Consider the following 13698-nt stretch of genomic DNA (forward strand, 5'->3'; position numbering starts at 1 on the left):
CCCCACAGCCTGACAAAAAGCTAAGATTCCAGCTCTATGGATTCAAGTTTAAATGGCAAGATTAAAGATGACATGCTTGTCTCACCCAGTTCTTACAGACAATTGGCACATATCACATTCAAGTACTTGTACTATAAACAGCTCTATACTGAAACACCAGGCAGGCCTGAGAAGTATTGGAAAACCATGAGTGAAGCCCAGGACTAGACCAGAAAGGAGGGCTTTTTGTTCAGGGGTGATGTACATTTGGAGTACTGCAGGAAAGGACAGAACTGAAATGGGATACTGCAGCCAGTGTGCAGCTGCAATGCCAAAACCGGGATGTCAGTAGAACAACACTGGGATATGCAGGAGATGATACCATGATGGAATATGCACCCTGTTCAATCTGCGCATCTGCAAGTACTAGAAGAGTACAATGAATGGTAGGTTTAAAAGTATGTTGGCACACCCAGGATGAGAAAAGTAAGGCCATGAAGAATGTTGCTTTAGGTAGTGCTATCTGGCTCATTTTAATTTAGCCCTAAAATTTTTGGCAGACAGCCCAAAGTGCTAACAACAACAAAGGCAGTGCTACACATCAGCAGTCTTTCCCCATAAGAAAGCAAAGACTGCATCATGATATACTGTGCAAGTACATGGTCACGTAGCCAGAGGCAAACTGTATATTGTGTAATTTAACTTGCAATAAATTTATAAGGGATAACATCTTAGGACACTGACCTAAGCTGCTAATAGTTTGGCAAAGCAACAGGCCCAGCTAGGATACATTTCCTGGGGCTCTCTTCCAGCCTCCATATCTAATCTCACTGATTTGTAAAGAAAACAGATGTTATCTGAGAATTCTTTTTCCTTAGTAGGCTAATATTCTTTTCTTGTAAACTAGATGATGATTTTCAATAAATGACAAATCAAATTCTTGTTTTCATGCCAGGGATTCACCACAAACTTTGGGGCCAACATCTCTAATGTGCTGTGTGCAAAGTCAGCAGGATTGCACTATGCCGTTAGGAACTGTTTGCTTCGTTTGCCTTTCCTCATATACCTCACATCCTTCATTGACTCTGCAATGCAGACGTTTTTCACCTCTTCACCCTGATTTATATATAGAGACTTTCATTTTCAGTTTTTATTTTCTTTCAAATTTAAGCATTTATTACAACAGAAACACAAATGATTTTTTACACTGGATTTCAACCATTGTTGTAACACTAATAATTCCTAGAAAAAAAAATAAAAACTGAAAACGAAAATCCCTGATTATATAGTCAGGTCCATCAGAATGAATTTTGAAAACATGTATGCTAAATGCAATCCCCTTAATGCCTTTCTTGTATTTCTCAATTTTGTTTGCATAAACAAAATCTGCTGAACTATATCCTGTACAACCCTTTGCTTAATCAAATTAATTTATTGGGTTGGTAAACTACTGTTCTAATATTGTAGCTATGATGTTAGAACACTGGTGAGAGAGCTAGAGAAATTTTGAAAATGAACACAGAGCACCCACTCTTTTCTAGGACTCAAACCTTAGGGATCTACAACTATTTCCTTAGTTTTGGATATTTAAAGAGAGTAAACACTGATTACCGGTATACTAAGCAATATTTTTACTCTTATCCCGCCTTTTCAGTCATGATGGATTGTCCAAAGTAGCTCACAGCAATTACACACAATACAATTAAAATGCAAATTCATAAAATATAGTTTATAACAATTCAATGCATAAATACAGAAAAATACTAATAAAAACTCTTAAAACCTCGATAGATGACCTTGGAGTCACTACTGTAGACAGCAAGAGTTAATCTCTCGCTACAGTACACATACTTCTATTTTACAGCTTACATAGTTGGGAAAACTGAAAATAGACCAGAGTTCAGACCCAGTCTTCTTCTAATTGCTCAACAAATATTTCTATGTGGTTATGCAGAGGAAGGAAAAAAAAACCACTTTGCATCTGTAGACGGTCTGCAGCATAGTCATAAGCTTTGGAATTACAGAATTTATAAGCATTTCTTGCTCTCTATGCATGTATACTCATTTTAAGTTTGACCTCAGATATGGAACACCCTACCAGAAAACATAAGGCTGCAAAACAATACAAAACTATTCAAAAACTACTCAAAACATGGCTTTTCCAACAAGCCTACAAAGATGGCATCGGATAAACACCACCAACCTACGAAACACAACAACACTCATAACCGTCTAATATTAAGCACTAATGATGCCCCCTGGCACTTATAAATTACAAACCATACTCACTCTACACCCTCAAGTAACCATAATAGCATACCAATCAGTCCCCCCCCCCTTTTTTTTTCTCTTTCATTTCCCCCAATTCTCCCCATTTACACCCTACTCTGTGAATCATGTTTAAAATAACATTCTACCAAACTACTGAGAAAATACACACTTATCCCCCTCAGACAGCATAACAGTTGTACTATACTTAGATCCATGAAAATGTCAAGGCGTCATCTACAGTTAACATAATCACTGTTTATTGTTATACTGCAAGCTACTCTATCAATGTACAAACCAATGTTTTGTTTCGACATTTCTATGTTGCACTGTTTTTCATTAAGATTTTCTCCAATGTTGCAAACCCCAAATGTTCTTGTTAATACTGTAAAATGTTATAACTGTAAACTGGAGTGAAGGCCAGTACCAAACTCCGGTATATAAAAGCTTACAAATAAAAATAAATAATAAAATATCAAATAGGAATGTGCTTTTGTTGCTCCATTTGTTTGATTCATTTCAATGGTACGCACATATAACGAATGGATAGTGTGTGCGCAGAAACAAATGGTGTGCATGTATGTACTCTGCCTGTACATATGTGCATACCATTCGTTTCTGTGTGCACACTATCCATTCAGCAGATATGCACTTACCATCAAAACGAATAGAGCAACAAATACACATGCCTACCATCAAAACATTCAATGTTTTGTATTGCATACACTGGCCATCATACTGCTGTATAGGGGATAAAGAGAAACTCCTTTTCTACGCTAAGGGGTAGATTTTATAAATTTACGCACGCGCGCAAACAAAAGTACGCTGGATTTTATAAGATACAAGTGGCTAAAATCTGGGGTCGGGGCGCGCGCGCGCGCGCGCAGGGGGGTGCACATTTGTGCAACTTGCGCACGCCGAGCCCTGCACGCGCTGCCCGTTCCCTCCGAGGCCGCTCAGATTTCGGAGCGGCCTCGGAGGGAACTTTCTTTCTACCCCCGCACCTTCCCTTCCCCTGCCTAACCCCCCCCCCCCCCCCCCCCCGGCCCTATCTAGACCCCCCCTACCTTTATCGGAAAAGTTACTACTGCCTCCGGGCAGTAGTAACTTACGTGCGCCAAGCCCCAACACAGACCGCTGGGTCGGGGCACTTGGCCATGCCCCCGGACCACCGACACGCCCCCCGGACATGCCCCCAACCCCAGGCCATGCCCCCTGGCCACACCTACAACCGCCCCTTTTTGCAAGCCCCAGGAATTACGCGCGTCCCGGGGCTTGTGCTCGTCGCGCGCAGGGGGGTTGGGGTAGGTTTTCGGAGGGGTACGCGCGTACCCCTTTGAAAATCTACCCCAAAGTGGCAATAAAGCTTGTATCCACAGATCAACAGTTCTTTCTGAAGGTCTAGTACACTGTCATGCTCGATTCCCATTTACACCAAATTTTGACAATTTTCTTTTTGAGCTCAATGTACCAAAAGGATTTTCCCATTTAAGAGCAATTTTCAAAAGCACTTCCAGGGGTAAAAGCAAGTTTGCTTACCGTAAACGGTGTTTCCGTAGATAGCAGATGAATTAGCCATGCTATCTGGGTACGTCTTCCGTGCCACTAGGTGGCAGAGCTCTCTAAGATTAGTAGTCTTTCAGCTAGGTGCTCCCTCTTGTATCTTCCCACATTTGCCTGAGGCTCCTCAGTCCATAACAAAGCAAGTTAGTATGCTATGTCAGAACTGTCTGGGGAGGCAGGCGGGTCAGCATGGCTAATTCATCTGCTATCTACGGAAAATACCATTTACAATAAGCAAGCTTGCTTTTTTCACATAGATAAGCAGCTGAATTAGCCATGCTTTCTGGGAGTCCCCAGCTGTCGTATTGAGCATATGGCTATGAGTATAGTTTGTTTATTTTGCTCAATATAGGGATTATAGGCGGACAGTTCTTATGAAGGCATTTTATCTGATGAACATGTGCTTTTTTTGTAGAATAGTCTGCCCCATGTGTGCATCATCTGCAGCCTGTTTGTCCAAACAGTAATGGGATATGAAGGTATGTAGTGATGACCACACTGCTGTTTTACAGATATCTATGAGAGGCACTTTGTGGAGGTGGGCCACTGAAGCAGCCAATGCACGGACTTGATGTACTTTGGGCATCGCAGATAGTTGTTCTGAACGCTTTTGATAGCAGAATTGTATACAGTTGGATATCCATGAGGATAATGTTCATTTTGATAATGGACATCCTGGTGCATTGGGTTGAAGAAGAGGAAGAGTTATGAGGCTCTGTTGGGTGAATGGGTGTGTTTTTTGTAATAGGCAAGCGCACATTTACAATCCAGGGTGTGAAGTTTCCGCTCATTGTCATTGGCGTGAGGTTTTGGATGAAAAGTGGGTAAAGTTATGGTTTGGTTAATATGAAAAGCCAAAACCATCTTTGGCAGAAAATTGGGGTGTGTGCATAATGTCACTTTGTCATGGTAAAATTGTAGATAAGGAGGGTAGTGAACCAAGGCTTGAAGTTCACTAACCCACCTTGCTGATGTGAGGGCAGTTAAGAAGAGTACTGTCCAGGAGGTATCGTAGATGACAAGTGTCTAATGGTTCGAAAGGCGGTAGCATGAGTTGCTTGAGGACTATATTGAAATCCCACGGCACTGGCGGTTTCCTTGTCAGAGGATGTAAGCACAAGACTCCTTTCATGAATCTGGATACGAGAGAATGACATGATATAGGTTCCCCATTTAGGGGACTATGGTAAGCTGCTATGGCTCTTAAATGTACTCTGAGTGAGGCCGTAGCTAGGCCTTCACTGTAGAGAAGATGGAGGTAGGTCAGAAGGCCTTCTGGTGGGCAGGTGAGTGGGTCCAAACCTGCAGCCTTGCACCAGGAAGCGTAGCATGACCGTTTTCGTTGGTAGTTGAGTCTAGTCGATGGTTTTCTCAAGGAGACTCGTATGTCCTGAAGAGGAGGAGCAATGTTCAAGTTTTGGAAAATGAGCCTTTCAATCGCCATGCTGTGAGGTGCAGTGATGAATTTATTTTTTATTTATTTATTTAGAATCTTTTATATACCGATGAATGTTGGGAACATCTCATGAATGAAGTGGATGAAGTAGCGAGCCATTCTCCTGAGTAAGTAGCCGAGGGCTGTTGCCTAGGGGAATTGGGTTGTGTATTGACAGCTGTATTTATTTATTTATTTGTAGATTTTTATATACCGGTTTGGTGCAAGCCTTCACAACAGTTTACAAGGAACAACCATAAACATATGACAATTGTAATCTGTGAAACAATAAGAAAAACTTATTGAAATAGAAATTATTTATATATCTTACAATAAATAGTATAAAAGATTATGTGTGGCAAAATATGTAGGAACATAAAAATCAACAAAATGAACAAATCACATAGTTAATTATGAGTACCAGAGAATCAAATCCTACATGGTTCGAGAAAGCACTAAAATCTTTAATAACTGAAATTGACTTAAGTTAATCTAAAAGAATAGACCTATGTGGTTATATATAATGAAGTGGTGCTGTGTTGCTTGTGGAAGAGCAGTTTAGCCTATGCCGTCTCTGTATGCTTGCTCGAATAGCCATGTTTTGAGGTATTTTCAATAGCTTTAAATTGCTCTGCAGTCTTAATTTTTCTGGTAGTGTGTTCCAGAGACCTGGTCCTGCTAGTGAAATCGTTCTCTCCCATACTGTGGTAAGTCGAGCGGATATGACCCAGGGTATTGATAAGAAGGCCTTATTCGCTGATCTCAGATTATGCTGTGGGGTGTGTATTTGGATTACTGTATTAAGCCATTCAACTTCCTTGCCATGTGTTTGTCTTGTGTAAGATGGAAAGTACTTTGAACTCGATCCGTTTTTCAATGGGTAACCAGTGGAGTGCTTTTAAGACAGGGGTAATGTGTTCTGTTTTTTTATGACCAGTTAGAATTCTAGCAGCTGTGTTTTGGAGGAGTTGGAGCAGTCGTGTAGTTGGAATTGGGTAAACCTAATAGCAGTGAATTACAATAATCAAAGATTGTAGGATGGTTCTAAAGTAAGGTTGGTTTAGTAGAGGTTTTAGTAGTTTAAGAATTAGTTTCTTGAAACCTTTTATTTTCATGGATATCTTTTTTTTAAAATTCAATTCTGGATCAATCCATATACCAAGGTCCTTTACTTTATCATCTAACTTAATAACTACATTGTCAACAACTGCATTGTATTAGGTAACTGTACCATGGTTGTCTTGGCCACGCTGGCACGATGAGAATCAAATCTGCCTGGTCTTCGATGCATTTTTGGAGTGTGTGAGACATGAGTGGAATCGAAGGGAATGCATACAGAAGACCCTGAGACCAGTTTATGAGGAACGCGTCCTGAGCCAGCCCGTGTGGGCTTGGATACACTGAGCAAAATTTTCTCACTTTCCTGTTGCTCTCTGTCATGAACAGATCGATGTAGGGAAGACCCCAAGTGGAGAAAATGCGATGCGCTATCTCCTGATGTAGTTCCCATTCGTGGGGGTGAAATATTCTGCTCAGTTTGCCTGCTCTGGAATTGCTGATTCCGGATAAGTAAGTTGTTTGTAGGGAGATAGACCTGCTGTGAGCCCATTCCAGGATCTGGACTGTTTCCCTGCAGAGTTTCCAAGAACCTGACCCTCCTTCTTTGTTTATGTAAAACATTGTGTCTTGGTTGTCTGTGTGAAATCATTACAGTCTTCCCTTGCAGAGATTCTTCGAAGGGTGTTTCGTACCGCTCAAAGTTTCAGAAGGTTTATGTGTTGATTGTGTTCCGTCGTGGACCATAGTCCCTGAGTTTGAAGGTGGTCTAGGTGAGCTCCCCAGCCTTTGGGAGAGGCATCTGTGGTGAGTAATATTTGATGTTGAGGGATTCGTAGAGGTGATCCAGTCGTTAGTGTTGATGGGAGTAGCCACCATTGTAGGTCTCTTTTCATACTGACCGTTAGTGTGATGGGGGTCGACAGTGGATAAAGGAACAGAGTCCATTGATGTTGGAGACCTCATTGTAAGTGACGCATGTGTAGATGTGTGTGTGGGATTACATAGATGCTGCCTTGTGTCCCAGAATGGTCAGGATTTGGCGAGCCGAAACAGTCATGCTGTGTAGTAGGACTGAAGACAGCGTGCGGAAAGCTAGTGCTTGCGGGTGCAGTGGAAAGGCCTGGTCTTAAATGATGTCTATATAGGCTCCAATGAACTGTAAGGTTTGTGTTGGATGTAGGTTTGACTTTTCATAGTTGATAAGGAGACCCAGATTGTCGAGGCAAGAAACAGTGTGAAGTAGATTGGTTTGTAGGAGAGACTGGTTGGGTGCTACTAGAAGCCAGTCGTTCAGGTAAGGAAATATTTGCACCCCCTGATGGAGGTGTGCTACCGCTACTGCTAGACATTTGGTAAATACTCTGGGGGCAGAGGAGAGGCCAAATGGAAGTACTTTGTACTGGAAGTGTTTGTTGTCCATCTGGAAGCAGAGGTAACAGCAGGAATTGGGATGCATTGGTATGTGGGCATATGCATCCTTCAAGTCCAGTGAACACAGCCAATCGTTGGGTTGAAGGAAGGGAAGAATGGACTTGAGAGAAGTCATTTTGACTTCTTCCTTGTGGATGTATTTGTTGAGCGCATGTAGGTCCAGGATTGAACATAGGCCCCCTGACTTCTTGGGAATAAGGAAGTATTGTGAATAGAAACCGAGATGTTTCTTCGAAGGAGGTAGTTCTTGAATGCACTTTTGTTGGAGGAGCATCTTGATTTCCCAAAGGAGAGGGCTCCGGTGTGCTATTTGATGTTTCTGGGGAACTAAGTGTGGGAGGGTCAGGAAGGATGTAAAGTGGAGAGAGTAACCTTCCTTTATTATCGTCAGGACCCACTGATCGGATGTGCTATTGTTCCAGACTGGGAGAAATCTGGATAACCTGCCTCCTACTACCGATGTCTGAGCCGGTGGCGAAATTAGCTCTAAAAACCCTGCTGGGTCTTTGAGGGCTGGGGATCTGCAAGTGGATGGGTCTGTCGAGGGACTCTTGTTCGCTGTTGCAGACCTTGTGGTTGGTAAGGCTACTGTCTGGCCGGTTGATAAGGTGGAGGTCTATAATATATGGCTTGTAGGTCCTGTGATAGCTGGGCCTCCTGTAAGCAGAGTATTGTCATCTAGATGACATAGGCTGATGAGGAGACGTCAGAGACAACACTGCTGTCTTTTGCTCTTTCAGCTTGGTTACTGTCTCAGTGAACTTGTCACCAAACAGATTATGAGGGCAGCATGTCAGATTGGCTAGCTTGTTCATGGTCGTCGTACCTGATGGTGCTTGACATGAGCCATGCCAGTCTCCTTGCTGCTATCGAATTCACCAAGGTCATTGAAGAAATCTTGAACCCCTCATAGATGGAGCGCAGGTGGTGTATGAGACCCTCTTCAATATTATGATATTCTATGAGTAGGCTGGAGTCTGAGGATCCCTGTATCAGATAAGGCTTCAGAGCTTGCAGGTTTTCAAAGAGATATTGTGCAATGAAAAACTGATGATTTTGAATTTTCACATTAAGCATGCTGGATTGATATGATCTCTTTGCGAAATCATCAAGGGATTTTGCATCTCGAGATGGTGGAGTATTAGAGTGCAGCCTAGATTTTTTTCACCTTTTGATTCACAGATTCAACTACTACAGAGTGATGCGGTAGCTGCACTGTGGAGTAAAAAGGGAGAGTCGCTTGTGATACTTGAGGTCTGTTTTTCTCGACGTTGGTAGAGTAGAGAGAGGGGTATTCCATGCTTTCTCCATCACCGTATTCAGCACCTGGTGTTGAGGAAGTGCTATGGGTTCACTGGGAGCGACAAAAATCTTTAAGATCACCAACATCTCCTGACAGGGGTCATGGAGTTTCCTTGTCTCTATGTTGAGCAGTAAGCCTACCTTTTCTAAGAATTGGGAATAGGTAAGATCTTCTGGCGGAGAGGCAAATTCGGGCGGGACCTCAGCTGGGTCTGATGGGTAGCCCATGGATGAGTCTCCTGAAGAAGATGTGTCTAAAAAAATCTTCCATAGGCAATGGAGGCCTCTGTGGCTGGGCTTTTGGTGATGGTCCGGGGATAGATGGGTCCTCCGGAACCTGTGGCATCTCTGATGGAATAGGTGGTGGGAACAGATGTCTGTTCTACTGACCCAGAAAACACAATCCACCTATGCAGGTAACACCAAAATTCATATATCCAAAACCCGCATACCGCCTACAATCTTTAACAATATTGTTTGTATTTTTATTGCTTTTGCATTTTTTCTAAGCCGTCGCTTAAATGTAGTTAAAAAAACAACAAAAACATTTTTAAAGGTGTATGGGGGTTGTTTCATAAACATGAATCAAAGGTACCATCCAAGTTAACCCTGTTTTGTTTTTTTTTTTTTAATTATTTATGAATTTTCAAATTAAATTACAAACAATTATATAGTTTGCAGAAAAAACATGGGTTGGCAGAGAGAAAAAAATACATATTTAAGATATGTTATTCCAGAAACCTTCATTTTTACCAATTCCATTATCATATCAATCATTGGAGGGGATCATATAATATATAATGAGTTGGGAGAATATAGGCTCAATATTACTTAAAGAAAAAACTGACATAGATCCTAATCAGTATTTTACTTTCAATTGGACACAGGGGAGGAGGTTGGTTCCAATAAAGCTGGTCGGGAATAAAACACACATATATATCATTTTACTTTTTTAACAAACACTTGCAAGGGTAACGAAGGGAAAAAGAATACCCCAATGATATCACTTCCTGTCTTTGGGCCAAAAAGGCTTTCCATCTCACTTGCGTTGAAATTGCCAAGTCTGGAAATATTTTAACTGGTTTATCCATATAGATTGGATATCTATTAAAATAACTTCATTGTTTGATTTATATCATTAATCGAAAGAAAGTTAACCAATAAGGTTCCCTAATCAATAATATTAGCCGAGGAATCTTCCAAAAAATTTGAAAGATCTCCTTGAAACATTTCAACTCTATTATCTACATTCCTGGGTTTGGGGATAAAATGACAATGATTTATAACTGGTAATTCCCTTGTTGCAAAGCCAAGCTGTTCTTTATTTTAATCATGAATGAACCACCGTCCACCCACTTGTTTTTAATTATTTTTAATTGCTTTTTCAAAAATTCACTTCATTATCAATCCTTATAAATTGTGAAAATGGGAACAGTTCGTCACTGCAATACTTAAAGAACAATGTTTTTTATTTAAAAGTTACTTGTTTCAATGTAGCTATAACTATCCCGACATGAAAGAAGTACTTAGCTGTGTGAACTGAACAGGAACTCCACGGTAGCGCTTGAACCAGACGTGGCCAGGTTTCGAAAACGAGAAGAATCCGTTTTCGAAAAGTCCTAACCTCTTTAGTCTTTCCTCATAGGGTAGCTGTTCCATTCCCCTTATTTTGGTAGCCCTTCTCTGTACCTGGTCAAGGCATGATGTTGTTAAAGCCTTGTCCTGTGGTTCTGAAGTTTTTTTTTTTTTTGTTTTTTTTTACTTCACAAACTTGAAAAACTTTAAGAGAGCTCCACGTGCGATCAGTCGTGCCGATTGAGGTGCCTCAGGCAATGCGGGAAGATACAAGAGGGAGCACCTAGATGAAAGACTTTAATAATCTTAGAGAGCTCCGCCACCTAGTGGCACGGAAGATGTACCCAGACGTCATGGCTAATTCAGCTACATATCTACGTGTAAAATAGTATTTTATCTGCAAAAATGTCTTTTTATAAAAACAGCTTGCCCAATATGAGCATAAACTCACCTGCATGTGCCATGTCCACACACAAGTTTACCCAGACTTAGCAGAGATATTTCTGAGGGTGAAGTTGAGTAAAGGTTTGAACTTACTCATGTTTTTTTGTTTTAAAACATATGCATGTAAATTTTCATCAGAAATTTGTGCAGACACTTTAGCACATGTAACTTGGGTGAGCGGCTAGATTTGGAGGGATAATTTTCAAAGTTGATGTCAGCTTTAAAAACTGATATCCCTTTACTGTGTTATGTGCTAGCTTTCGCACAGTATTACAAAACTACCCCTTTTTGTATCTATGGGGAAAATGCTCAGTAAACAGGTCCCTCAGTATTGAAACCAAGACAGCATACATTGGACCAGTGCTTTTATTTATATTTATATATATATATATATATATATATATATATATATATATATGATCTGGAAAGGAATAAGACGAGTGAGGTTATCAAATTTGCGGATGATACAAAATTATTCAGAGTAGTTAAATTACAAACGGATTGTGATACATTACAGGAGGACCTTGCAAGACTGGAAGATTGGGCATTCAAATGGCAGATGAAATTTAATGTGGACAAGGGCAATGTGTTGCATATAGGGAAAAATAACCCTTGCTGTAGTTACACGATGTTAGGTTCTATATTAGGAGCTACCATCCAGGAAAAAAATCTAGGCATCATAGTGGATAATACTTTAAAATCGTCGGCTCAGTGTGCTGCAGTAGTCAAAAAAGCAAACAGAATGTTAGGAATTATTAGGAAGGGAATGGTTAATAAAACGGAAAATGTCATAATGCCTTTGGCGATGGAGAAGGTACAGAGAAGGGCAACCAAAATGATAAAGGGGATGGAACAGCTCTCCTATGAGGAAAGGCTGAAGAGGTTAGGGCTGTTCAGGATGGAGAAGACGGCTATGGGGGGATATGATAGAGGTCTTTAAAGATCATGAGAGGTCTTGAATGAATAGATGTGAATCGGTTATTTACACTTTCGGATAATAGGAGGACTAGGGGGCAATCCATTAAGTTAGCAAGTAGCACATTTAAGACTAATCAGAGAACATTCTTTTCACTCAATGCACAATTAAGCTCTGGAATTTGTTGCCAGAGGATGTGGTAAGTGCAGTTAATGTAGCTGGGTTCAAAAAAGGTTTGAATAAGTTCTTGGAGGAGAAGTCCATGAACTGCTATTAATTAAGTTGACTTAGGGAATAGCTATTGCTATTAATTGCATCAGTAGCATGGGATCTTCTTGGTTTTTGGGTAATTGCCAGGTTCTTGTGGCCTGGTTTGACCTCTGTTGGAAACAGGATGCTGGGCTTGATGGACCCTTGGTCTGACCCAGCATGGCAATTTCTTATTTCATAATTCCACCACTCCTTGAATAAAGAATCCATGCCTCTGATGAAATCTCCCCCTCCTCCTCTTTAGCTTTAGAGGGTGCTTCCTTGTTTACGCTCTTGATCCTGGAGCAAAAAGACTGCTTTATGATACCTTATGTACTTGCACAGTGAAATTATACAGCCCTCATGTGTTTCTGAAATAAATTAGCCCGATTTTCAACAATCTTTAAGCATATGTAATCCTTTCTGTCCTCTTTACTAATTTAGCAGGGCTGTTTTTTTAATACTTTTTCTAACACTTGGATAGACTTAAATAACCATAATTTAATAGCTAGTAAATGGAATTGGCTGATGATATCCTCATGTTGCATAAATTAAAATATTACTGTCAATTAACTTTTCAAACCACCATCTACTATTTATGATTATCTACTTGAAGAATAGCAAGTAAAAATACAGCCTCCAGTGTGTGACTAGAAAACATTATTTTTGTTCGACTTTACTGTCATGCAGCATCCGATCTCTACAGTTAGTTCTATTGAAATTTTAAGATTGCCTTCAAGGATTACAGGTTATGAATTCAGATGCCTGCTTCTAAATGCCAGCAATACCGCTTTAAATGACTTTGTGCAAGGTATAGGTTTCATTGCATTTTACACTATATTGTACCATGTATTACATTATTACTATTTAATCATTGTGGCACTATTTACTATAGCAGAATTCCCCTCTTTATTAGAATACAGCCATATGCCACCATATTTTGAATTGCTTACTCTATTTAAGAAAAAAATCAACAAAACAATACACTTCCCAGTTACCAGGTTAGCTCCTGGAATAATATCTGCCATTCTCTTTTCTACCTTACTGGTGGGTTCAGGCACCACTGAAACTTAAACTTGTTCCTTTTCCCCTATGACCAACCACCACACCCACCGTCAAAAAAGATGACAATTTGTATTTACATGGCACATTTCATCCAAGAGTGTCCCTACATACTTTATATATATTGCACTTAAAAAATACACCAAATCATACTTAGGTTGGAAACTTTGGCTACCGATTTTGATGACTCATTTGCAAGGTTGTTTTGTATTTTTCTTTACCTGTTTTATTTTGCTTTTGTGTGTTTTAATGCCATAGTTGCAAGATTATGCACAGCTTTGAACAGTTCTTTCACGAAGGCAGTATATAAAAAAAAAATTTATGTAAATAAATATTAGAATAGGTAGAACGCAAGAACAAAAAAATAAGATATGCCATGCTGAGTCAGAACAAAGTCCATGGAGCCCTGCATCCT

General features: G+C 40.4%; 1 protein-coding gene across 4 annotated transcripts in view; it reads right to left on the reverse strand.

The window, feature by feature from the left end:
• The window catches only part of RPRD1B (regulation of nuclear pre-mRNA domain containing 1B), a 149841-nt gene that overhangs the window by 65577 nt on the left and 70566 nt on the right, over positions 1-13698 (reverse strand). The window lies entirely within an intron of this gene.

This window comes from Rhinatrema bivittatum, chromosome 8, assembly GCF_901001135.1.
Source record: "Rhinatrema bivittatum chromosome 8, aRhiBiv1.1, whole genome shotgun sequence".
In the NCBI taxonomy this organism is placed as follows: domain Eukaryota; kingdom Metazoa; phylum Chordata; class Amphibia; order Gymnophiona; family Rhinatrematidae; genus Rhinatrema; species Rhinatrema bivittatum.